This window comes from Hylobates moloch, unplaced genomic scaffold (genome assembly GCF_009828535.3).
Source record: "Hylobates moloch isolate HMO894 unplaced genomic scaffold, HMol_V3 SCAFFOLD_9, whole genome shotgun sequence".
NCBI classification, from domain to species: Eukaryota; Metazoa; Chordata; class Mammalia; order Primates; family Hylobatidae; genus Hylobates; species Hylobates moloch.
This window is the reverse complement of record NW_026652284.1, coordinates 108,271,599-108,299,360: the sequence shown is the minus strand read 5'-3', so window position 1 is coordinate 108,299,360 and position 27,762 is coordinate 108,271,599. Positions and strand designations below refer to the sequence as shown.

The 27,762-nt window shown below is 48.6% G+C and overlaps 1 long non-coding RNA gene across 5 annotated transcripts in view; it reads right to left on the bottom strand.

Annotated features, from left to right (window-relative positions):
- LOC116813589 (uncharacterized) overlaps nucleotides 1-27,762 on the bottom strand; it is a 391,404-nt gene that overhangs the window by 219,161 nt on the left and 144,481 nt on the right. For all 5 annotated transcript variants that reach the window (XR_009214995.1, XR_009214996.1, XR_009214997.1 and 2 more), the window contains one exon: nucleotides 26,704-26,872. This is a non-coding gene — a long non-coding RNA (uncharacterized LOC116813589). The remainder of the gene's footprint in view (nucleotides 1-26,703; nucleotides 26,873-27,762) is intronic.

The window sequence follows — 27,762 nt, the reverse complement described above, 5'->3', positions numbered from 1 at the left end:
CTCAGCCAGCAAACCCACCAGCCACAGCTCTGGGATACCCGTGACAGGGGGCATGGAGTCTCGGCACATCAAGGGAAGAAAAAAAGAAAGGCATTCTAATATCCCCACCAGCAGGTACTCCCCACCATACCCCTAAAAGATGAAAGGACAATCTCAACAGTCAAATGGTTTCCTGAAAAGTCCTTTCTATGTCCCATTGTGGCTCACACTTGACTTTTACAGCGCTGACGTATGCTGTCCAATGGGGTGGCCACTGGCTACATAGGGAGGGCTATTTAAATTTAAGTCATTGAAATGAATTCACACAAAAATTGCAGTCCCACAGCCGCTACAGCCCCAGGTCAAGTGTTCCACAGTCCCATGTGGCTAAGGGCAAGGATGTCAGGCAGTTCAAGTTACAGAAGGCTCTTCACTGCTCCCAAGGTCTTCTCTCGCTGCTGAGAAGAGGGGCAAGCCCCATCACCTATCTTGTGCCCCAGTTATGTCCCAGTTTAGCTTCCTAGAGGTATAGTGGAAAACAATTCCATAGTGAGAGAAATGGGCATAGCTCAGAAATCAGCAAAAGAACTAGTGTGGGGTCTTTTCTAAGACTCGGGGTCCAAGTGCAGCTCTGTTACTTACTAGGTGCATGACCTCAGCAATTCAGGTCACCTCTGAATGTCTCAGCTTCCTCATCCCCACAATGCTGGCAAAAATACTCTCCCTGCCTCTTTCCACAGCTTTTGGGACAATTATGAGACTCTATAACCCAGGTGAATTCAATACCATACAGTGGCAGGATCAAAAACAACACTGTAGTATTAAGGTTTGCATTCTTTTAGACGCTATTATTATCATTCTTGTTTTGTTATGAAACCATCAGCTACATTGATCCACCAGCATTTATAGGGACTCTAAGTAATGCAGTTTAATTTAATACAAACCAAGCAAGCTACCCCCCTCCATGTGACTCCAGCAAAACCTCTAAAACTGGATTTGCAATTATACTATTTATTGTGACATTCTCTTTCACTGGTTTTCCAGCCTTTGTTCTGCATTCATATCAAAGTAGTCTTTCCAAAAGGTAAATCCTATAACCTCCTTGCCTCTCCCCCTCACCTAAAGTCTGCATCATCAGGAAGGTAAGATGGAAACTCCTCAGAGCTTCAAGCACAGAGCTCCTGGTGGACTCTGAACAGCCTGCTCATCTCCTGCCAGTCTCTTTCCTGCACCCAACACCTCACTCTGTTAGTTCCTAGATGTAGGGCAGAGGCTCGGACACCCAGCTCTAAATGGACCAAAAGGCAGCAGGCGGTGCGAGGAGCCGCCGTCTCTAAATAACTCTACCTGCATCTGAAGTGCCTGCAACTGACACATCCAAGGGCAGAGCGGAGTGAACAAGGAAGGGTCCCCCAGAACCCAGGATGGCCACTTGGCTTTAAATGGGGGGTGAACAGAACTGTGTCTTTGGCCTCTCTGTGACTGTGCCAGGATGATGTCACCTTCCCAGTGACAGATGTAATGCCAGAGCCTACAGCAAGCCTTAGAGTGAACAGCTGCCTGAGAGACCAATCCCAACTGTCCAGCCCCATGGTAAACTCTGTCTGACGCTGTAAGGGGTAGGGGGAGCATGAGGCTCTGATGAATCTGCCAACTGGCTATAAGAAAATGTGTACATTATACCCACTTAGGGGACAACATTTTTTCATTGGTGAACTTGGGTAAAGTATATGCGGGAGTTCTTTGTACTCTTCTTGCAGCTTTTACTCAATGTGAAAGTGAAATTATATCAACAAAATTTTAATTATCTTTTTAAAATATGTATATATTTCTCATATAAGATAAGAAAAAGTGACAAAACCACAGAAAAGAGCATCTGGATATGAGGTCTAAGCCTTGGCTTTCCCCAGAAGTGCTGGGGCCTCCTAGTGTGGGTTGAATGCTGTCTTCACCCCCAGAAAAAAGATACTGCCCTTAGAATCTGGTGCCTATGACCTTATTTGGGAAAAGGGCTTTTGCTGATGTAATGAAGTTAAGAATCTTGGATGGGCATGGGGGCTCACGCCTGTAATCCCATGCTGTGTGAGGCTAAGGCAGGACAATGGCTTGAGCTCAAGAGTATGAGAGCTGCAAGGGGAACATGGTAAAACCCCATTCCTAAAATAAATCAATAAAATAATAATAAAATTAAATAAAGTTGTTTAAAAATAATAATCTTGAGATCATTGGAGGCCCTAAAAGATGAGGAGAGATGGACATAGAGAAGGTACGTGGAGACAAGAGCAGAGATTGGAATGATTCCGCCACAAGCCGAGCAACATCCAGTGCCACAAGCAGCTGGAAGAGGCAAGGAAAGGCTGTCCCTTAGCACCTCAGAGGGTGTCAACCTCGCTGACACCTTGATTTCAGACTTCTGGCCTCCAGAACTGTAAGACAGCAAATTTCTGTTGTTTTAAGCTACCAAATCTGTAGAAATGTGTTACTGCAGCCACAAAAAATGATAAGGGCCTTTGCCTCCAGCAGGAGAAGGAAGCCAGGCTTTGACTCAGGAGGGTCTGAAGCCCAGTGTGGCTAGAACCCTTCCGAGGACCTCCATCATTCAGTTCTGCTCCCACCGGTGGCTTGGGTTGGTCGCTGCTGTATCCGCCAAGCTGAGAACGGGCCACCACATGACAGGCATAACCAGGAACTATTTCTGAACCAGTGAGCTAATGGCCTCCCACTCTGATATCCAGGTGCAGGCCTGCTGCAGGGAACACACCACCGAACATCTGGGAATGACAACTGACAAAACACGACTCCCAGCAGATGCTGCTCCTCTCTGGGCATGGCTGACTTGCCCCTCTTTGCCCAGCCTTCCCTGAACCCATCTGCTTGTCCTGGAAGGACGCTCCTGGGGCTCATCATCGTCATGGCACTCCTCCTTCTGCAGGAAGCCTTCGCAGTCCCTGTGGGGCTCCCCCTCCAGCTGTGAGTTCCCTGATGGTGCAAATTCAGCCATTCTCCACTGGACATTCAACCCTTGACAAACGTTACTGGACGGATAAACGATCCCAGAACTGCAAACAGAATATGAAGATATTTCTATTCCAACTCTTCAGTCAATATATATTCAAACCAAGAATCAGAGAAGTGGAGGGAACCACCAGGACCGGGTCCCAAGGCACGCAGGACAAAGGCCACACTGGATTTAGGACAGGACTCCATTCCTCCATTCCAACCCCACCTGGACCCCAGCTAGATCAGCTTCCTCCCCAAACATCATTCCCTGATGATTCCCAAGTGCCAAAAATGATGCCTGACACATAGTACATGTTTAAGTGAATATTTATTAAATAGGCCCAGAAGTCAGAGTGGGGATGTACAAAGTTGGTTTCAATATTTGTAAATGCTGCTGCTTCAAAAAAAAGGTGGGGGGGGGGGCTGCCTTCTATGGAAAAATTAAAAATATCTAAGGGCGCTAAATCCCCCTGTGTTAGTAGTTCAGGGAACTTTTCTGCCACACTTTTTCTCAGAGGAGGCAGGAGTGGGTGAGAAGAGCAAGAATTGAGTGATTTCCAATAACAACGCTAGTGCAAACAACCACACTCACCCATGCACCAAACAGGTGGCAAGTCTCACCAGGTGTCAGACACTGAGAGAAGCACCAGGGACACAGAAATGGCAAACCCCAGTCCTGCCCCCTAGACTGCACAGTCCAAGGTAGAGGGCAGGCAGTCACCAACATGGTGGAAAGTGGCCAATGCGAGCCTAGGACCTGGGATAACAGAGCATGGTATGAAGTCAGCCTGGGCAGGGGCAGGAAGGCTGCCGTGTGAGGGGTGGAAGATCCCAGAACTTGAAAGATCCTGTCTTGGGCACCTCTAGGAGGAAGAGAAAGCTGCTGGGCAGGGTGAGACCCAGACTCTGTTGAGGAAAGAGAGGAGAGATGGCCAGCCTGATCTCAATCCCGCAGGCCAGAGGTCCACTGGGGCCCTCTTCCGAACACACCTCCTCTTCCCTGACCACCCCAGTGGGGATCTGACACTACTGCCCATATGCAAGTCTCAGTCTGCTCCTTTGTAAAATAGAGACACTAAAATGTAGATGAGGCCAGGCATGGAGGCTCACGCCTGTAATCCCAGCACTTTTGGGAGGCTGAGGTGGGCGGATCACCTGAGGTCAGGAGTTTGAGACCAGCTTGGCCAACATGGTGAAACCCCGTCTCTACTAAAAATACAAAAATTAGCCAGGTGCAGTGGTGTGCCCCTGTAATCCCAGCTACTCAGGAGGCTGAGACAGGAGAATCGCTTGAACCCGGGAGGCAGAGGCTGCAGTGAGCCAAAATAGCACCCCTGCACTCCAGCCTAGTCGACAAATCAAGACTCTGTCTCAAAAAAATAAAATGCAGACGAACCCCCAGAAGACAAGGACAAAAAGCCCAACCTAGGCGTTAGAACATCCAGGCCCTAGGCCCTAAGAGGGATGGTAACCCCTAGCCCTGTCATCTACAAAATAAGGTCACAGCAGAGCTAGATGATCTATAATGTCACAGCTGAAGTTAAAAAATTCAATGAGTTGATCACACCCAACTCAAGGTGCTGGCTTAAGGATTAAGAAGGAACACATGTGTCAAAAACCATTAGGCTGCAAAGCAGTGCCACCGATGATCCTGTGTACAACAACAACCCCCTAAATGTGTGGCCCACTCCCAGTGAGCCAGCCCCGGGCTCAGAATTCTGCATTCATGGCCAGGTGCGGTGGCTCACGCCTGCACTTTGGGAGGCCAAGGCAAGTGGATCATGAGGTCAAGAGATCAAGACCATCCTGGCCAACATGGTGAAACCCTGTCTGTACTGAAAATACAAAAATTAGCTGGGTGTGCCCCTGTAGACCCAGCTACTCTGGAGGCTGAGGCAGGAGAATCGCTTGAACCCAGGAGTCGGAGGTTGCAGTGAGGCGAGATCGTGCCACTGCACTCCAGCCTGTGCGACAGAGCGAGATTCCATCTCACAAAAAAAGAATTCTACATTCATTATCTCCTTCGTCCTCACAACAAACCTGGAGAATGTGTAGGTGCTATATTTCTACCCATTTCACAGACCAAAATGTGAAGTTACAGGTGAGTCATTGTTGAAGCCAGAAACCAGGAGTCAGACTCAGGCAGGGGGGCCCCTGGAGCCCCTGCAGGCCATCCCCACTCCCTAAACAAGGTTGAGAAGGCGTGGTCTAAAGAGGAACACCATGGAAGGAAACCAGTGCTTTCTTCACTTTTTAGTTTGGCAAAACAATCCTTCATGTTGTTCCGTGGTTTGGAGAATAGTAATGTGTATGGGGAACAGGTGCTCAGTGGTACAGACAAAGTTGTACATTTCCAGCCTCAGAGTCTTCAAGGCAGCTTGCTGGTAGGAGAATCTGGACTTGCTCATGCAGCCTTAGCTGCTCACCCAGCTTGGGGTGGGGCACAGCCCCTCCAGACTCCAGCCCAAACAATCCCCATCACCGCCGCATTTCCTAGTACAACACACAGCACCGAATCTATGCAGTGGCCTAAGCTGGACACCGAGAAGAACATTTTACCCCTTCCTTCCTGTAACCCCAGAGGCTGCTCGTGCACCACGTTCAGGGACTTCTCTATTGGGTCTCCAGTGCATCCCTGTCTCCTCCAGCTCAGGCCCTGTCCCCACTGGCCACCAGCTTGGACCTCCCTCTGATTTTGTCTTCGTATGGCAGAGGCCATGCTTTCTGAAACGCTAATCTCTCCCTCTCTCACCTCTGCTTAAAATCTGCATCATGAGACCATCGCCCTCAGCACAAAGTCAAAATGGTCTTTCTAGGATCTGGCCTCTGCTTACCTTTCCTGTCTCCCTCCTGCCTCTTCTCTGGGCAAACTCCTTCCTTCCCCTGACCACCCCAAGTCCACACCCTGGGCTCTTGTGTGTGCCTATGGCACCCTGTGTCCCCAGGCAGGTACCTTGGCTGTGATTATCTGATTTCTCATCTAAATTCCTCCCCTATTCGTGCCCCCCCCCCCCCCACACACACACACAGGAGAACAAAAAATCTCTAAGGAAAAAGAGTACTTCCAACTCATTCCTGTACTTCCAGAATGCATGCAGCACCATGCCTGGCCTGCAGTATGTGCTCAATTAAACTACTGCATAATGAGAAACACCCTATGTTTTGAAGTGTGCAGGAAATTGAAACAATAATACCCTCTCCCCACAAAAAAAACAGAAAACAGTTATCTATGCCTCAGTTTTTGTGTCTGAAAAATGGAGACAGACTCCAGAACAGGGTTGACAGGAAGGAAGTACCTCAAAGTAAACCCTGCAGAGGCCTTCAGTGATAAGTGTTCACTTTCCCTATCTTCAGCTTGCTGATTTCCCTATCATGGTGCATCCATCCAGAAGGCCACAAAGATCCTATCTCCCACCAACTGAACTTCAAAAGCATCTTTATCTGCAGAACCCACCTCAAGGAAGGTTGATTCCTAACTTCTCTTGGTGATCCTTTTATTCTGGGCTGGCTAGGCACACCCGCCCAGCCTTATCTGTAATGTCCCCAAGCTGTTGTCTTTCCAGGAAGGGTGTCTCCTATCTACAGGCCTCCAGGAGGCAAGACCAGGGAGGCAAATAGAGGAGAGCACCTCTGAGGCCTGAGATCTGGCTTCTGCCACCCTCAGGCTGTGTGACCTGGGACAAATCAACCCATTCATCAGAGGCTCAGCTTCCCCATGTACCCCTCTGTTCAAAAAAGGGAGTAGGCTCACAGACCCTCCAACTTGGGAACTGCAGTAACAGACTGTACTGGACATGTTGAATGAACACCACAATGTCTGCCTAAGCCGATCCCTTCTAGCAAAAGAGGGAGAGTGTGAAGCAGAAAGAAATCAGGGAAATTTCCAGAAATCATGTCATGGGTTGCCTGCAGATGACAAAACTACCACGTACAGGAGACCCCTTCCAGGAATCACATACTGCATCCGGGGAAGGCCAGAAGTAAGTGCAGACATACATGAAAAGGCAGGCATTAGGGATGGTTAAGTGGATGCCAATTCCATGCTTCCAGAAATGAACTCAGCCTAATGAAAATTCTGCAGGGGCCTCACCTGTATATTGCACTTGGGGCTAGGAGCGCAAGCACCCAGGGGCTCCTGAGGAGCTGCTGACCTAGGTCCCAACCCCGTTCTGCCATTTCCTAACTGGTTTGTTCTCAGCCTCTTTGAACTTCAGATGCTGAGCAGCTTAACAATGTCCGAGCCTAAATCAGCCTCTGGCCCATTAAAGATGTCTGTTTCCTGCCTCCTTTCCTTAAAGAGTTTCAATGAGAAGAGCTCCTTTAAGGGTAGACACTGGGTCTTTTTTTTGTTCTGAGACAGTCTCGTGCTGTTGCCAGGCTGGAGTGCAGTGGCACCATCTTGGCTAACTGCAACCTCCACCTCCTGGGTTCAAGCGATTCTCTTGCCTTAGCCTACCGAGTAGCTGGGACTATAGGCACGTGCCACCATGTGCAGCTAATTTTTGTATTTTTAGTAGAGATGGGGTTTCACCATGTTGGCCAGGGTGATCTCGATCTCTTGACCTTATAATCCACCCGCCTCGGCCTCCCAAAGTGTTGAGATTACAGGCGTGAGCCACCGCGCCCGGCCTGGGTCTTTTAACTTTTATACCCCCAGGGTGTAGAATATTTAGAATACCAGAATTCCTTTATAAATGCTCACTAAAGGCATGGATAAGATGAAAACATAAGACAGGAAGCAATCAGGGGACTGATAAATAGTCATCAATTCGCTTGGTAAAATGCACTCACATGGCTAGTACTCAGGAGACATCCCAAATCTCCCTCCTGCTCTTTCTCCGTTAGAGCCACGCAGATGCTCTGCAGGCCTGAGCCCACCTACCCCACCCCACCCCATCCCACCCCGCTAAGGGGCAGCACAGAACAGCAGCAAACCATGAGGACCCAGGCTGCCTGCTGGGTTCCCATCTTGGTGCTGTGACCGTGACAACTGACTGAGGCCCTTAAGGTTCTCCTTCGATAGTACCCACTTCACAGTGAGCTAGGAGGACTCTGTGAGTTCAAATATGACATGTGCTTAGAACCAGGCCTGGCACATGGCTCCCGTGGCTATCAGCTATGGGATCATTCGTGCTACTATTGTTATTCCGTATAACCAGATGTTGGAAAAATTCTGGAATCACTGAGCCACAGAAGGCACACATCCAGATCCTAGATTGCAGCTGTCAAGACACACTTTGACCCTTGGACTTGGAATCCTAAATCACTGGGTCAAATCCTGGCTCTCACCTACCTCTGGCATCTGACTCTCTCCTCTCTGAGCCTCAGTTTCCTCCCCTGGAAAGCAGACTTTTCAACCTGCCCTGTCTTCCCCAAAAAGGGGATCAAGTAAAACAGAAAGCATAGGCCGGGCATAGTGGCTCATGCCTGTAATCTCAGCACTTTGGGAGGCCAAAGCGGGCAGAATGCCTGAGCTCAGGAGTTCGAGACAAGCCTGGGCAACATGGTGAAACCCCAGCTCCACTAAAATGCAAAAAATTAACTGGGCATGGCGGCGTGCACCTGTAGTCTCACCTACTCGGGGGGCTGAGGCAGGACAATCACTTGCACTCCAGCCTGGGCGACACAGCGAGACTCTGTCCAAAAAAAAAAAGAAAAGAAAAGAAAAGAAAAGAAAAACAAAAAAAGAAGAGAAAAAAACAGAAAGTATGAAGTTTTCTAAGGTTGGTATGGTAGGTGCTGAATAAATATACTCATTTAAATGAATAGATTACAACCTCCCCCACACTTAGATCAGCCAACCAACCACTCTGTCCATCCTGTTTGATGCCACGCCCATGTTCCCTTTACCTCACCACCTGTCATTCCTATGTGCCTCTCTGCTTTCTGTTAGGGGCACTCAGCTTTGATCACCCAGCAGGGCTTTTGGTGCCAGGGAATTAGAAACCATGGCCAAGATCTGAGAACACGTCTATCCCCATATCACACAGGCTGCCTGCTGTTTCTCAGCCTTGCCCTGCAGAACGGGGAACGGCAGGGAAGCTGGAAAGTGCACCCACACCTCCCTGCCTGCCATGTGCATGCCTGTGTGCACCTCGTGTGTGTGTGCACGTTCAGGGGTTGCAGTGCTATCAGCTGCGCAGCACACGCTGCAAAGCCTCCCAAGGCAAAGAGAAACACTCGCTCCCAGGACTGGGAAGGGCTGAAGAGGAACGAGCTGTTTGGCCCTAGGCAAGTGACTCCTCCTGTATCTCAGTCTGTTCACCTATAAAATGAAGACCATGACCCCATGGCCTGCAGAAGACTTTTTTTTTCTTTCTTTCTTTTTTCTTTTTTTTTGAGACAGAGTCTCGCTCTGTCACCAGGCTGGAGTGCAGTGGCGCAATCTCGGCTCACTGCAACCTCCACCTCCTGGGTTCAAGTGATTCTCCTGCCTCAGCCTCCTGAGTAGCTGCATAGTACAGGCTTGCACCACCACACTCATTTTTGTATTTTTAATAGAGATGGAGTTTCACCATGTTGGCCAGGATTGTCTTGATCTCTTGACCTCGTGATCTGCCCGCCTCGGCCTCGCATAGTGCTGGGATTACAGGTGTGAGCCACCGTGTCCAGCCAGAAGACATGTTTAAAACCACCCCTGAAACTTGAGTCTGAAGAGGGCTTCATATCACAGGCTATCACGGTGCTTTTCCTAGTGCTCGGGAGCAGAGCGTGGATTCTGCCATCCCCAAGCTGTGCAACCTGGGGCAAGTGACTTGGCATCTCTGAACCTGCACTTCCACATGTGCAAAATAGGGGGATGGTACTAGTAGCTACAGTAGAGGTAAATGGTGCTTGAAAAGTTGTTTGAAAAGCATTAAACCACCATGCAAGCTAGGTCAGTGATAACTGGTTAATTACCAGAGGGAATAAAAAGTAATAATGATAGTGATGATAATAATAGTAATAATAGTGCCTACCATGATAGTGAGGCCTATGAAAGGCCATTCTTAAAAAAAAATAAAAATGAATAAATAAGAACAAGCTTCTACTAAAAGGAGGGCTCTAGCTCAAGTGTGAAGCAGACCCTGTTTTCATGTTTTGCAGAGAAACATGAGACATAAAAAAATTAAACTGGCCGGGCGCAGTGGCTCCCGCCTGTAATCCCAACACTTTGGGAGGCCAAGGTGGGTGGATCACGAGGTCAAGAGATCCAGACCATCCTGCCCAACATGGTGAAATTCCGTCTCTACTAAAAATACAAAAATTAACTAGTCGTGGTGGCACATGCCTGTAGTTTCAGCTACTCGGGAGGCTGAGGCAGGAGAATCTCTTGAACTGAGGAGGCAGAGGTTGCAGTGAGCCAAGATCGAGACACTGCACTCCAGCCTGGCAACAGAGCAAGACTCTGTCTCAAAAAACAAAAACAAAAAAAAAAACCACAACAACAACAACAAATTAAACTGCAGAGCTGTGTCTTCCCTTCACCACGGAACCTGGAATAGAGGTGGCAGTCTTTTCTCCTGCCACAACTCCCTATCTGTCCCTACACAGTGTGGAAAGACAGAGCAGACTTTGTTCAGAGCTCCTTTCTTGCCAGCCAAGGAAAGGCCTTTGATGGTGCTGGATGGATGAGGGGCAGGCCCCTCTCAGCCTCAGCTCCAGCCCCAGCCCTGCCAGCCTGGCTCTGTACCATCCTTCCTGTGGAACAAGCACTAGGGCTCAACCTGGAACAGCTGAGTGCTGGGGCCAAAGCCAAGGTTCTTCCCCTTGAGCATGGGTCCCAGATGCCCTTCCCACACTCCACTGTGACACGCTATAGTTGTAGATGTGCCTGTCTACCTGCCCAAGCTCTGAGAGGGCACTAACCCAGGCTATCTCTGTCAAGAGGTGGTACAGTATGATAGGCAAATTCAAAGGCCTAGAGGCCAGCTACCCAGCTACAAATTTAGCCCTTGCAGAAACTAATTGGGCATCTTGGGCAAACTACTAAGCCTCTTGGAGCTTGGCTTTTTATTTGCAGAATAGAAATGATATTACAGCTGGTCGTGGTGGCTCACGCCTGTAATCCCAGCACTTTGGGAGGCCCACGCGGGCAGATCACTTGAGGCCAGGAGTTTGAGACCAGCCTGGGCAACACGGAAAAACCCCGTTCCTACTGAAAATACAAACAAAATTAGCATGGTATGGGGGAACGTGCCTGTAATCCCAGATACTTGGGAGGCTGAGACATGAGAATCACTTGAACTTGGGAGACGGCGGTTGTAGTGGGCTGAGACTGTGCCACTGCACTCCAGCCTGGGCGACAGAGAAAGACTCTGTCTCGGGAAGGGGAAGGAAGGGAATTACAGACTCTTGGGCATAACTCTCAGGCCCACTGTGTGTTAGTAACTTAGTATCTTGACCTGAACTACCATGAAGCTGTTTATGGATTTTATTTATCCCACTTACTATGACAATTAATATATTTCCCTGTAGAAATTTTGGGCTTGGTTAGAGGCACTGCCCCAGACACACGGTATATTGGTCTGCTAGGGCTGCCATTAAAAAGGAGTACAGAGTGGGTGGCTTTAACAACAGAAATTTATTTTCTCATGATTCTGGAGGGCAGAAGATCAAGTTGAAGGTGTTGGCAGTTGGGTGTCTCCTGAGGCCTCTCTTTGGCTTGCAGATGGCTGTCTTTTCACTGTGTCCACACATGGCCTTCCCTCTGTGTGTGTGCATCCTGGTGTCTCTGTCCAAATTTCCTCTTCTTACGGGGACTCCAGCCCAGCTGGCTTAGGGCCCACCCTAATAGCCTAATTCTAACTTAATTACCTCTTTAAAGGCCCTACCTTCAAATCCAGTCACATTATGAGGTCCTTGGCACTAGGACTTCAACATATGAATTTGCAGAGACACAATTCAGCCCATAACACATGGTATGATATGTGTACTGCGTTGCCTTTCTAAAATCTCAAAACCAGATAAACTCCCAAACATAATTCATCCTAAATGTTTTGAATAAAGGATGGAGGACCTGGAGGACAGGCTTGCAGGGTGGTGCAAAGGATAAATGTGGCAGGACACAGAAAGCCCTGGCCCATGGTACAGAGCTCACAGACTCCCAGGACCAAGCCCAGCAGCAGTTGCAGAGCAGCAGCTCAGTCATTGCTTCATGGAGGAATCCACGAACTCAAACAGAGGCCCGAATCCTTCTTCTACACTGTATGACTTTGGGGAAGCCACTCCCTGGCCCTCAGTTTGCTCACCTGCTCAAGGCAGGCAACTCCCACCTAGGAGAGGCACTGGGGGGCTGAATGACACCCACGGGTAGAAGTGAGTACTTGTTGGCCGGGTGCGGTGGCTCACACCTATAATACCAGCACTTTGGGAGGCCAAGGCGGGTGGTCACGAGGTCAAGAGATTGAAACCATCCTGGCCAAAATGGTGAAACCCCATCTCTACTAAAAATACAAAAATTAGCTGGGCATGGTAGTGCGTGCCTGTAGTCCCAGCTACTGGGTAGGCTGAGGCAGGAGAATCGCTTGAACCTGGGAGGCGGAGGTTGCAGTGAGCCGAGATGGCGCCACTGCACTCTAGCCTGGTGATAGAGTGAGACTCTGTCTCAAAAAAAAAAAAGAAGTGGGTACTTGTTGAGTCTCAGTCACAGCAGTCACACAACCACAACAAGACAATTTCATCAAAAAGCATCTGTTCTAGTTAAGACATAGGCATTGCAGGCCTCTGTCATCCCTCAGAATGATTCTCAAATAGCATTCTGAGGCCCACAAGGAAACTTAAGAGTAATGGAGGTCAACTTCACCCTCAAAGGCAAGTCTTTTCTTGGAGCAATGTCAAACAGTGGCAAAAGTCCATGGTTTTGGTTTCTCTTTGTATATGGTTGTGCCTTACTGCTAGTAATTAAGAGATATTCAAGATGATCAGTATTTCAAGTTTTGTGCATGTTTTCTCCAAAGTCCTGGAGCCAACCTGCCTAGGCCATGCTTTGCATTTATGTATGTATCTTCTGTAGTTGGGATTCTACTGGGAAGGAGAAATTATGAACCAGTCACCTACGTGAGCTGTAGCAAAAGAAAAGAAAAGGAAACAAAAGAAAAGAAGAGGAAAGGAAAGAAAAGAAGAAAAAAAAATGTTCCAGTCATCTAGGAAGTCCACATAGAAATGAGCTCACGACAGATTTCTTGGAGTAGGGAGAAGGGAATGTCTTCTCTAATCTCAGGAGATCTGGGTTTCAGCTCTAATTCTGCAAGTTAGAGTTTCAGTCTCAGCTTTTTTATCTGTAAAATGGAAGCAAATTACCTGTTCAATTTATCTCATGGTTGATTTGGGAGGGGTGTGGATAGTGCTGTTGCTACCAGAGCAAACATTAGAATGGTTTCTGATACTAAATACTAAATAAATGTTACTATAATACTAAATACTAAATAAATGTTAGCTATTATAATTTATTCTCCTAACTATCTTTATGGCCATCCCCGATAAAGGTATTCCAAAGAGCTTGATTTTTGCAGATGGAGACAAGAGTGGGGTTTGAGTCAGGTTCTCAGGCAATCTACAGGTTGATATCTCCAATATCAAGGTCTATCTGTTCATTCATTTTACGCAGAGTCCAGTAAAAGCATTCCTGCACAGGGAGGTTGCAGTAGGGTGATCTCTCAGCAGATCGGGGCCAAGATACTCCAGAACAATTCAAAAGGACAGAAATTGCCCGGCCCGACTTTCAAAGCAAGAATAAGTAATGTGCCATAACCGTCAGTTCAGGGCCAAATTCCAGGCAGGCCCTTGTTGTCCCATTGAGGAAGGACAGAGAAGCTTCTGCCTACTGGAGAGAATGACCTGAAAAACGCAGGCACGGGCCGGGTGCGGTGGCTCATGCCTGTAATCTCAGCACTTTGGGAGGCCAAGGCGGGCAGATCACGAGGTCAGGAGATCGAGACCATCCTGGCTAACACGGTGAAACCCCGTCTCCACTAAAAACATAAAAGATTAGCCGAGCATGGTGGCGGGCGCCTGTAGTCCCAGCTACTTGGGAGGCTGAGGCAGGAGAATGGTGTGGAGGTGGAGGTGGAGGTTGCAGTGAGCTGAGATCACACCATTGCACTCCAGCCTGGGCCACAGAGCGAGACTCCATCCCAAAAAAAAAAAAAAAAAAAATGCAGGCACAACCTAGGTGCAGACACAGCTTGCGATTCTAAACCAGGAGACCTTGCTGAGCTCCCCAGACTATGCCTCTGTTGCCTCATCTGAAAATGAGGGCACATATTACATTTTGTTTCAAAGTATGACTATAAAGCCAATGGAGAAAAAAGACTTAGCACAAAATAGGTACCCAAAACATGCCAGTCCTTTCTAGAATAGGGTGTTTAAAGAAAAAAAATGGCAGATCTTCAAGATGTAAAGGAAGCATCAAATGAAATGAGTAAGGAAACCAGGGGTCTGGAAACAGGGAAGGGGCTTTGCAGCCCTGGGAAAATTTGTGCTGAGTAAGCAATGAGACAGTGAGTGTTAAGACAGCCTCAGAGCTCAGGGAGCTCAAAGGGCTTTAACAGACATGATCTCACTGGGATTTTTTTTATTAGCTTCTTAGACAGTTTAACAGGTTTCTCCATCTCTGCTGAGACAGTGAAACTGTGGGCTTCTCTGGCCTCCCTGGGCACATGGAGGCCAGGGCAGTCTTTCTGAACCTGCTTGGGTGGCAAAGGCCCAAGATCTGTTTCTTGATCTACAATCGGTCGTGAACCAGGCATTGCAGAAGGAAATTCATTTTTTAAAAATAAATTTCCTAGAGAAACATTAAAAGAATTCTGTTTTTTGGCCAGGCGCAGTGGCTCACGTCTGTAATCTCAGCACTTTGGGAGGCCGAGGCAGGCAGATCACGAGGTCAGGAGTTCGAGAGCAGCCTGGCCAATGTGGTAAAACCTCATCTCCACTACAAACACAAATATTAGTTGAGCGTGGTGGCATATACCTGTAGTCCCAGCTACTTGGGAGGCTGAGGCAGGAGAATCGCTTGAACCCAGGAGGCGGAGGTTGCCGTGAGCCGAGATCATGCCACTGCACTCCAGCCTGGGCAACAGAGTGAGACTCCGTCTTTAAAAAAAAAAGAGAGAGAATTCTGTTTTTGTTTTTCTAAGAAGCAGAGCAGCGTGGAAAGAAGGGAGGCTTTGGGATCAACCCTGGGCTTAATTCCCAGCTCAGCTGCTTCCTGGATGTGTTTCTTAGTCTACAAAATAGGGCAAACAGTTCTTCCCTTGAAGGACAGTGCCAAGGACCGGTGCAATGACAAATGTGAGGTTCAGGCAGTCTAGGCATGTGATGACCAGGGGAGGCTTGCTGTTGATATTGTACTCCTTTGTTACACGCCTTTTAATTTCTCCTAGGGGTTTTCATTCAGCTCTAATCTCAAGATCTTTCTGTGATCTGACGTCCCTCAGATGTCAGATCTATGCTGTGACGCTGTCTTCCTTTTGATCAGCCTGAGGCCTGCATCAACTCTACCCACTGGCCTTGCCCTGGGCTTCCTACTCAGGGCCCTACCCCTGAGCTCTCTGTTGGTGCACGGGTATGACAACAACACGGCTGTGGACACTGCTGTGCAGGGAGCTTTGCCTCAGGAATATTGAGCTCCAGCAGTGCACTGGGGTAGAAGGAGCAGGTGGGATGGAAGTTTCCCAGGAGGGTCCTCTCCCTCTCTAAGGAAGCCTCGGTTCCCTCTTCAGTAAGACAGGGGCACCGGGTATGGTGGCTCATGCCTGTAATCCCAGCACTTTGGGAGGCCGAGGCAGGTGGATCATGAGGTCAAGAGTTCGAGACCAGTTTGGCCAACATGGTGAAACCCCATCTCTACTAAGAATATAAAAATTACCCAGGCATGGTGGCACGTGCCTGTAATCTCAGCTACTTGGGAGGCTGAGGCAGGATAATCGCTTGAATCTGGGAGGCGGAGGTTGCAGTGAGCCAAGATCACACCATTGCACTCCAGCCTGGGCGACACAGCAGGACTCCATTTGGAAAAAAGACAAGAAAAGACAGGGGCTTGCATTCCCATGTGATTGCCCAATGGAGTGAGATAATGTCTGTGAAATGGCTTATAAACTGTAAAAGTGCTGAGCAAACTGAGCTGTTAGCCATCCTCCCTCCTACACCTCCTCACTAGAAGGTGCTCCTCGTGGGCACCTGAATCTTGAGTGTGAGGGAAGGAGACATAAAGGAGAATTCCCAGCCCAGGCCCTTTTGGGTGAAAGTCAGTCCTCCCAGGTCAGTCTTTAGTTCTGGTGACACATCTGTCTCCTAAGTGATTGCCAGCTGTCTCTTCTGATCCCCCGATCAGCTCTTCTCCCCAAGAGTCCTTTAAGCAAATTCCATCTGAGCCTGGTGACCTCTGGGCCCCGGTGCTTATTTGAGACAGTGGGAAACTCCTCCACCTTCAGGTTCAGGAGTGGAGGCAGCACGGAGCAGTGGCTGGAGCTCCCACGCTTGAAGCAGGACCAGCCTCACCTGGGAAACTCTGGTCGCATCTCCCCACATGGCACAACAGCTTTGTGGCTAAGGGCTGGACAGGCAGATGGCATACAGGAGCTGGGACACCCAGAAACGCCCAGGTCTCAGCCTCTCACTCCTATGCAGGGAGAGTAATAACAGCATGCCGCCATGGGGCTATTGGGTGTTAACCGCAGGACTTGGCACACAGTAGCACCCAAGTGAGGTGAGCCGCTTTCTGCGGTTAGCATTCCCACTGTCAAGCCTGCATCATCAGTAAAAGGGAGATTAGAAGGGCATGTGCCCCAGAAGTTTATTAAAAGTATTAAATGAGAAGATTCATGTAAAGTGCTTAGCACAGTCTCTGACACTTAGTAAGTGCTCAATAAATGAGCGTTCTAATGGCTTAAGTTGGAGGGAAACTCCCGTCCTCTGGCATGCAGCTTTTCCAGGAACCCAGGCCGCCAGGGAAGGCGGGGGACAGCCTCAGCTGGAAGCAGAAGAGTCTCTGGCCTGTGACTAAGGCACAGCGAGTCAGAATCCAGCCGCTGGGCAGGGCCGGCTTGGGCTGATGCCTGGCCTGGCCCCAGTTCAGGGTGATGCGTTTTTACCGTAAGGTCTGGGTAACTCCACAGCCAGCACTGGGCCTCCCTGTCCCTGGCTGGGGCCTGACACTCACCCATCAACCATGAGAGCTGCTTCGTAAAAGAGGCGGGGACTCTAGAGCAGTGAGGGCCCAGTAAGAAAGGGCAGATTCATGGGTTTCAGCGTCATCTGCTAAATGCCACCCCCATTGGTTTAACCATGTGAGAGATGTTAGTATAGCACGGCAGGTCTGGGTGCCAGGCTGAGCTCTGGGACAGGAGCCAAAGTCAATTAATACCAGGGATGGAGGGTGGGGGTGGCTGAATAGGGAGAGGATGCTGATGGGCAGCAGCAGTGAAGGGAGGCTGAGCTCCCTCCCAAAAACAGGAGGAAAGAAAAGAAAGGCGGGGGAGAGAGGAAAGAGAGAGAGGGAGACAGACAGATACACACACACACACACACACACACACACACACACAGAGCTCCTGGAGTTCAAACGTTCCAAAGTCAATGCAGCAAATGGGAGGTTCAGGTCACAGGGGGCTGGCCTTCAATGTGTCCCATAGGCCAGGCACTACTGGGTGGGCCCTTCACCTACAATAGTCTTATTGTAACAACAGCTGGGACAGCATAGTGATCCGGTGTGTGGGCACCAGAGAACAACTATGAAGTTCCACATGTTGACCAGCCCCTTCCTTGCTGACTAACATGGGACAGGTTCATTAACAGCTCTGTGCTCCACTCTCCTCATCTGTAAAATGGGAACAGTAGTATCTCCCCTCCCCAGCCAAAGGCTACACATGAAGATGAAGTGTGTTCAGACATGGAAAAGGCTTAAACAGGGCCTGGCTCGCAGTGAGCCCCCAACGAAAGTCGGCTATTCCTGACGCCTCTTACCACAACCTGTGAAGTAGAAATTCTCAAGCTTCTTTTTAGAGCTGAGACCAAGGGGGTTCAGAGAGGGTGCATGACTTGCTCATGATCGCTGTATTGATCCGCCAGGGCTGCTATAACAAATTTTCACAGGCTGGGTTGCTCAAACAACAGAGGTTTACTTCCTCACAATTCTGATAGCCAGAAATCCAGGATCAAGGTGCGGGCAGAGTTGTTTCTTCCGAGGCCTCTCTCCTGGGCTTATAGATGGCCACCTCCTCCCTGTGTCTACACGTGGTCTTCCCTCCTCATGCGTCATCTTAATCTCTTCTTCCGATAAGGACGCCCACCAGTCTGACCGTATTAGAGCCCCGGCACGTGAGCTCAGTTAACTGTACCTCTCTAGAGACCCTATTTCCAACCACGGTCACATTCTGAGGTATGGGTGAGTAGGACTTCAACCTATGGTTTTAAGGGGGACAGAATTCATCCAGTCATAGTCACCAAGCTTCCCTGAAGCTCTCCTGGTCTGGAACAGAGAAATCAGAGTGAACTAAGATCAAAATCTGAAGGCAACCTTGGCTTTCCCCTTCTACACAGAATTGGATGACAGCTAGGAGATAGATCTATGAATTTTCTCCCCTGAGAAACCAGACGGGACCACCAAGAGTCTGTCTCCTTCCCCCCAAACGCCCTGGACCTACCATGGGCACAAGCTGGAGCTCAGGGAATACCTCTGTGCTCCACCACTCGGCAGCTGCTTTTCAAGAGAAGGAAAACACTGCTACACACCATCCACAGCCACCGCACAATACTGTATCCCTTTGTCAGGGATAATAAAACAGAGGGAAAGTCACTCTGAAAATTACTATGGCCTCGGGTCAAAGGCAGGCTGACCGGGGCTGGCAGAAGAAAGCTAAAACTTCCTTCTCTGGGATTCTAGGAATTTCAACAAGCGAGACCAACAGATACTTTCAGATTAAAGAAAGGCAGTGTGTTCCCAGACTTTGACCCCTGTGCACAGGCTCTGCAGAAAAGCTGTCACTTTGCACTCAGTTTCCTTGTAGGTAAAATGGGGATAATAATATTGTCTGTCTGCCTAATTTGTACAAGGCTCTTACAAGAGGGTATAGCGCAAAGTAAGTGCTTAATAAATGTGAGCTTTTCTTTGTATTCCTGTTTCACAGTATTTGTTAAGTATTTCACAAGATTCAGAAACCTTGTCCCTGGACTGTGATGATCGCCTTTTCTTCAGTCTTCCATTCACAGACCCAGCCTCTGGTGGGCAGTCACAACACACCTGGCCATGTCCAGAGAGGTCCAGAAACCTGCCCCAGGTGTCAAAGCAGCTAAGAAACAGGGCCGGGTGAGACTCTGCCTGACTCTTCCATTCTCCCAAATCTAAGTTAAGCAGTGATTCCTATGCCCACCTGGGAGGGGAGAAACCTGAGGCTCACCTTGTAAATCCCTGCAGGCTCAGTGTGCCTGGCATTGGGCTGGGCAGGGGAGACAGAGGGAATGCCAAAGAAAGAGCAGTTACAAAGGACAGACCACAGGTCCAGGACGACGGGACTTTCAAGGGCTTGTTCGTGGCTCTGTTTTTGCCCAAACTCTCTCGATCCGCCTTTGAGCAACGGTAATTATCTCTTTGCCTCCATCCACTTCATTTACCATGCCTGTCCAATTCATTCCCAATAAGCCAGAGAATAAGAGTGCAGACATTAAAGGTCAGATTTTCATGGTGCTGAACCCATTTAACCCAGCTGTGTGGCTTTGCGTAAGCTACCTAGGCTCTCTGAGCCTCCATTTCCTCGTGTGCAAATCGAGGAAAATACTCGCCTACTTATTAGAAGGAAAGAAAAGATTGAGTCCCTGCTATGTGACAGGCATTCAACAAGGGACCACCTCTTGTCATAAACAAGAGGCACATTCTGAACAAGTGACCACGGGTTTAACTTGTACACAGGTATTATGAAAACAACAAGTCCGCATTTCAATAAATATTTGTTATATAAATGAACAGGACTGTTCCCAGAGCCTGCTGCTGGGAGGAAACTGGGGAATAAGGAACTCAAAAACAAGGTAAGAATGTCAGAGCAGGGAAGGGAAGGGAGGAGGGAGGGAGTCGTGACCTTGGGTCAAAGGCAGGCTGACCGGTGCTGACAGAAGAAAACTAAAACTTACTTTTCTGGGATTCTATCCCTAGCACCTAGGACTGTCTGATATATTAGGCACCCAATACAATCGATTGAATGACTTGTGCATAATAATAACCCAACACACTTGGGAGAGTAAGCATGAGCAGAAAGGCCAATCGCCCTAAGTTCCCTGCCTTGGATGTGTGGCTGGTATCCTGACAGACCAGAAGCAATTTGGCCTGCAGTGTTTTTCCTGGGTCTGCACTCCAGCCACCCCTGCCTTGGTGCAATGTTTTGTCTGTCTCTAAACCCCTTCGTACACATTCACATGTGTTACTAACTCTTTCTTTTTTCCAACCCGCAGCAAGGCTGGTAGCTTTAGTCCCTTATTACAGAGAAACAAAAGGAGGCCCAGAGAGCTCATGGGTCTCTCCCTAGGACACAGAGCTGACCGGGGACGGTGAGTGTCCCAAAAGCCAGGCCTTTGATTCCACATCCTGTGCTGAGTAACGTGCTAAATAATGTTGATTAGCTGAAGGAAAAAATGAATGGATGGGAACAACAGTGGGATGTGATTATTTTCCAAAGAACTCAGTCCTGTCTATGGCTACGTGACAGAAAAAACTGCTCAGTGGGAGGTCCAAAACTGACACCCAAGGCAACAAAAGGAACAGGGAAAAGGAATTGTTTCAGATAAGCAATGGACGAGACCAGCGTGTCCTCCTAGGTCGTCAGGGCGCGGGCCGGGGACTGTGAGGATTCATGCTGCCTTTGGAGGGCCTTCAGCATGGGGCAGTTGAGGGCAGGCTGCTCATCCCCCTGGCAATCAGGGGAACTACCAGAAATGGCATCACCCCCATGAGACTGGCAAAAAGCAAAATTCTGACCTATCAACTGTGGGTGACCAGATGGGGGAAAACAGGGCTCTTGTGTACAGTCAGTGGGAGTGTAAATTGGCATGATTGTTCTGGAGGGCAATGTGATCGCGTCTCATAAAACAGAAAATGTTCCTTAGCCTCCACAGCAGCGAAGTCGCCTCAGGGTATAAATCCTGGAAGGGCTCTCACATAAGTGACCAAGAAAGCATGTGCAGATGTTGCTCCCAGCAGTGTTTGTAATATGGGAGAATAAAAAAGAAAGAAAGAAAAGAAAAAAAAAAAGCATCAAGCACAGTGTCTCAACAGGGGAATGGTTAACTGGCCCTTGAAAAATACTCGGCAACTGTTCATTGTTCATTCTCCTCTGATCTGACTTCCCACACACGCACTCACCCCACCCACTTCACGTTCATTTTTATGTTTTGTCAGCCTATTGCCTTGACCCCCAGGGGAAAGTAGAATTCACATATGAAAAAAGAGGGTCAGACTCCCCGGAAAGCTTTTCTACGTCCTTTGCCCAGGAGAGGTTCCCATTACAATCGGGCCTGGACCTCAGCCATGAGCACGGGGAGGGAAGGAACCAATTTCATTCCACTTAAACCAATTTGCCGGGCCCAGACAGCAGCTAATGAGCAGCCTGCGCCCTCGGAGTCATCGATACCACTTTCCAAATCAAGTTACCAAATTGGTCTTAAAACCACTTCAAAGGGGCCGGGCTGACTGTCACCAGTGAGGCATCCTGCTGGCCATATGGCCACGCTTCTTCCCACTGGCATCCTCCTCCTCAGTATCAGCTGCAGAGGGGATGAGCTGGCTGGCTGCTTTTGTCTCTGCTTTGGATCCCTCCTTCCCCTGAATGCCTGATCGTCCATAATGGAACTTGGGTCACCATTAAAAAAAAAAAAAAAAATGGGACAACTGTGGCAGAGGGATTCAAATAAAGGAGGGCCCATTCAGGCAGCACAGCCACTAGCACAACAGCCCGGTGAGGTCAGTACTCTTATTGTCCCCATTTTACAGACAAAGAACCTGACAGTATGAAAGCTGGGCAAGGTCTCACCATGGTTAGCAAGTGGCAGAACCAGAAATTGAACCTGGGGCTTCCTTAAACCACAATCCATGCTCAGCCTCTGAGCCACGCAGGCTTTATAGTTTAGATCTTCATGACTTACATTCCCTTCTCTACAATCAAGCAGAAAAAATAGTCAAACAGGCCAGGCATAATGGCTCATGTCTATAATACTAGCACTTTGGGATGTTGAAGCAGGAGGATCGATTGAGCCCAGGAGTTTCAGGATGCAGTGAACTAGGATGGCACCACTGTACTCCAGCCTGGGCCACCCCCATCTCTTTAAAAATAAATGGTCAACTGAACCTTGAACAAGGGCCCAAAATAATTTTCCTTAAGAGGCTTTTTGTTACTATTCATAAATATAACCCCTATTTTTTATTGAGTGCCCATGGAATGAAAAGCACTAGACTACCTTGCCTCTTTAATCACACAAAAGTCCTGAAGTAGATGGGATGATTTTTTTTCTCGCACATGTGGAGTAATATGCTCCACATCCTACAGTCAGGAACGGAACACTCATCTTCCACATTGGGGATGAAATTCACTTTAAACCCTCAACTCAGTTTTCTTTTCCCTAAATCCAACTACCCATCAACCTGCCTGTCTTCAAGCAGAAGGCTCTGTGGAAGAGCCCGTGTCAGCCCTATTAGGTGGTCTCTAGATTAGTGGTTCTCAACAAAGGGAGATTTTTGCACACACATATGCACATATGCACACATGCACATATGCACATATGCACATATGCACACACCACCACCACCACCATCACAAAAGAACACGTGGCAATGTCTGGAAACACTTTAGGTTGTCCCAACTGGAAGCTGGGGTTGCGACTGACAGCACTACTGGCATCCGGTGGGTAAAGGCCAGAGATGCTGAGCAACATCCTACAATGCGTAGGACAGCCCCCACAACAAATCATCTGACCCAAAATAAGAACAGTGCCAAGGCTGAGAAACCCTGCTGTAGACCCTACCTCTGTCTTTGCAATTTCTTCATGGTCTTGATATCATACAAAGAGAGCTTCTTTATTAATCAATACCATAAAGTAATACTCATTTGCATTAAAACTGAGCACGACTAATTTTTGCAGCTAATGGACCCACCAGGGCTGGCCAGAATAAAGGGCTGGGCTGGAATTCATTGCATGAAATGGTGCTAAGATCACTTGAGAAATGTGTCCTTTCGCTTAAGATTACCAGGAGGCTACTATGTGTCAGACTCTGTGTTAGGATCTGGGGAGGGCGTCAACGGGCAGGAACACTGTGCAGGACCTCCTTCTGTCCCCAGAGGACACACATCACCTTACTGAGTCACCAGATGGTCCATGGGGCATTTCCAGGCCCCCCACAACAGCACATTCTCTTCTTTCAGGACCTCAGGAGAGAGGCTAAAGACAGAAAAAAAGGAGACCTGGGAAGATGGGTCACTCAACTTGGAGAGGAAGCCCTGAGGCAGGCCCTGCTCCCTCCTCAGATTTTATTTCTCAGATCCTAAGGAATAATAACCACAGTTAAAATGACAGTCTATACAAATCTCAGCATTGGACATGACAGTTTCATTCCAGGCTTTCCAAAGCCACTTCAGAACAGCCACCACCTAAACAGCACCCAGGACAGGAGAGCCGATGCCCAGCTTCAAGGAGGGACTGAATCTCACAGTCTTTCCTATTGAAAGACAATAAAGCTGGAGGCTCCAATACTTAAAGCAAAATGAGGCACCAGCTGGTCAGGCAAGTCAGAATTTGAACCCAGCTCTACTGAATGAGAACCTTCAACATTGACACCAGGTGGCTATCACTCATCCTGGTCAACAGTACATGGTGGACCTCAGAAACCTCTGGACACTCCCTGGGCCTTAGTTCAGCAGCTGTAGAATGGGTTATCATGTCCCCTATGGCAGCCTTGGGGGGCTCCTCCAGGTCAAGGGGGAGAGGTGAGTGACATCAGTTTCAATGCATGAAGATGTAAATTAGGTGCTTTCCCACCACTGGCTGCGTAGTTGCCCGCAGGAGAAGCCTTAATGAGAGGTGACTATGGGTCAACAAGAACAGAACCACACCTGATTTCTTTCCTGTCATCACAGGCAGACGAACCTGGGTTGAGATGCCAGCTTGATGACCTTAGGCAAGCCATGGAAATTCTCCATGATCCCTTCCACATTCACACAGTGGAGATGACAGTTCCCAACTGGCAGAACTGACAGGCAAAAGTGTCTGGCCAAGGCGAACATGGCCTTGTGAGTCTTAAGAGCCACATGCAGGGAGTTACAGAGCTGGGGATATGGGATCACACTCTGAGGTCCCAACATCTGTGGGCCTGAGGACCTGGGACTCAGGGTGCCCTTGGAAAGGGAGTCATCCCCTGACAAAAATGGGCCCACAGGGGTGGTGCCCTGCAGGCTGGTTCAAAGAGCCAAGGGCTCCGAGGAAGCCAAAGGGGATGGTCTCCAGAAGGAGAGGGATGGCCCACTTCCCAAAAGAGAAAAGTCCCACCCCACACCCATGGCCCAGAGCTGAGCTGGTGCTGGTCGAGGGGCTCTGCAAGAAAGAGGGGCCCCTCAGGCCAGAGAGACACTGGTACCAGAGCAGGAGACTGAGTGTGGCCTGGAAAGACATGCATTGCCCTAAATCAGAATAAAATTTGAAAAAGGCATGATGATCACGGTGTTCACATATATACTGTAACACCAAAATGATAATAACTCTTTAAAAAGTAATGCCCAATAATAGCAAACTGGCTAAATAAAGCATGACATTTCTACCACTAGAGTAATGACAGCAAACATTTACTGAAGATTTACTGTAGACCAGATACTATTAAGTTGACCTTTTATAGGTCAACAATTCAATGCTGCCAAATTCATATGGCTGTACATAATATTTTAAGCACTTTACATGTATCCATTCACTTAATCATCACAGTAACTCTTCTGAGGTACTGTGTCAGAATACCTGCCACATCTCATTCCAATCAAAGAGATGCCCATGTCGGAATTTCCTGGAACCTGTGAATATGTTGCCTCCCACGGCAACAGAACTTCCTAGATGTGATTAAAGCTAAGGACCTTGAAGTAGGGATTATTCTGGATTATCAGGGTGGCCCCAGTCCAATCACATGAATTCTTAAAATTAGATAATCTTTTCTAGCTGAGATCACAGAGGTGAAAAGAAAGAGGGAGAAAAGATTTAAATCCTAAAAGGAACTGGACCCACCATTGCTGGACTTGAAAATGGAGAGAGGAGGCCACAAGCCTAGAGGGGAGGCTTCTAGAAGCTCAATGCAGCTGGACAGCCAGCAAGAAAACAGGATCTCAGTCCTACAACCTCAAGGAAATGAATTCTGCCAATATCCAGAATGAGCAAGGAACAGACTCTCCCCTGCAGTCTCCAGAAAGGAAGGCAGCCTACAGGCTCCTTGATGTTAGCCTGGAGAGATCCATGTCTGACCTCTGCCCTAAATAACTGGACATGAGCAGGGCACAGTGGCTCACACCTGTAATTCCAGCACTTTAGAAGGCCGAGGTGGGAGGATCGCTTGAGTCCAGGAGTTCCAGGCCAGCCTGGGCAAGATAGTGAGACCTTGTCTCTACAAAAGATACAAAAAAATTAGCCAGGCATGGTAGCTCACGTCTGTAGTCCCAGCTACTCTGGAGGCTGAGGTGGGAGGATCCCTTGAGCCCTGGAGGTCAAGGCTGCAGTGGGCCAGGATCACACCACTGCACTCCAAGCCTGGGTGACAGAGCAAGACTCTGTCTCAACATCGTCCCCCCACCAAAAAAAAAAAAAAAAAAAAAAAAAACTATGCATTAATATATTATGTTATATAAATGCTAAATTTGTGTTAATATTTTATGGCAATCATAGAAATTAATAAGCAGGATAAAAAGCATTCGTAACCACACTTGAAGGCAGATGAGAATATGAATCACAATGCCCAAGGTCACTCAGCCAGCAAGGAGCAGAGCCGGGTCTGACCAGCTTGTGGGACCTCTGGCCCTGCCGTTCTGCTCTTCAGTCTCATGGAAGAACAATTCCAAATCCAGTTCCCAGATGGCAACACAAAGACTGTATTTTGGGCTGACACTACCAAAAGTTGGGCTTTAAAAAAAAAACGCAGTTATTATTTTCAGTAATTAAAATTGTTAAAAGATCTTGGCCTGCCCAGGCCTGGATGATGGCAATAAAAATGTGGCTAGAGATGAACTAACATAGGGGTTGGGTGGGGGAAATAATGAGTCTAGAGAGACCAGGCCTGATATTCAGCAGGAACTCACTCACCTGCAGTGGTTTTGTGAAAGGCTGAAGCGGACCCATAGCAGCGAGTAAACAGATGCCTCCCCATGAGGGCAACTGTTGTCCCCCGTGTCTAGGCATGTTCCCTCAGGGAACATTCTCCCACCCACCTCCACAAAATGCAGGGTTCAGGCCTGACGCAGAGTCTCAGAACCTGGCACCATGTATCCCAATGCCTCAGACTCGAATATTTGACTATCACCCCCAAGGGATCAGAGAGTTAGGAAAGTTAGAAAACAGTGGGTCCAGCAGGCAGGTGCCTTTGGACTCACCTAGAAGAAAGGAAAAGATCTGCTTTGGTCAGGCCTCTAAAGATATGGAAAGTATGTGGAAAATGTACAGACCCTTAGGTCTGGTCTTAGGCCTGTTTCAATCATCTCTTCATCTTCTCTGTTAGCACATGGCCTCCGGTAAGCCACTTACCTCTCCAAATCTCAGTGTCCTGGCAGTAAAAGGTGAACACCAAGGGAGCCAAGTGCCAAGCAGCTCAAAGGGGAGATGATTCAGCCTTCACTTAAAGTACCATCACGATGGCTGTATGTGCCAAGGTCACCCACGCACCTCGGGAGAAGGTTCCAGGGAGTGTGGTCAGCTGCAGAAGCAAAAGGTATGAGTGTCAGTGCCATGGAGTCAAAGGCAGGCCTCACAGAGCACAGCAGTGCCAGGGACTCGAGGCTTTGAGAGATCCCACACCCCGCTCCCGTGCTGCCTAACACAGCTTTTCTCCAGCACCTCCACTTGCCGGACCATACCCTGTCCACCTCTGCTCCATCTGTGGTTGTAGGCCCCCATCCATGAAGCCTGTGTGCCTTAACCATCCCACATCAGGGTGCAGGGCCACAGTGCTGGTTGGGAAAGGGCCGCAGCCCCACCTTTGCACACGGAGTCCTTAAAAAATGTTGGTCAATGAGAAGGCAGGTGAGGATAGGGGAGAAGAGTCACAGGGTTGCCAAGACAGACCCCAGCTCTTTCTTCCTCCATAACCGCAAAGCCTTGGCCTAGAGAAAGCGGCAGCAAGAAGACCCCTTGGTCCAACCCCCATAGTCCAATTTAACTTCCCAAATAGAGAAAGTACATGCCACAAAAGAGAATGGGGCTTCTGTGATACCACTCAGAAGTCCTAAATTGCTGCATCTCTCTCAGCCTCAGTTTCCTCATCTATGAAATGGGCATGATGCCAGCCTGTGCACCTCATCAGAGAAAGGACTGCTCAAAGGAGACGCTCAACAAACTTCCCTGTGTGAGCATGCATTCTGCCACACGATGACTGCACCATCGAATGAGACCCACTCGCCTGCCACACAGAGACCCTGGGACAGAGGAGCACAAGGGCAATAAACCTAAGATTTCAGACATTAGTAAAAACAGACTGGAATCTTCACTCATTTTCAGGGACATTTCGGTCTTTCTCTTCCGTGTCCCTTGGTGCTGCAGCTTTGAAAACAAATGGCATTTCTTTTTAAGGGTGTCATTTTTCTTTAA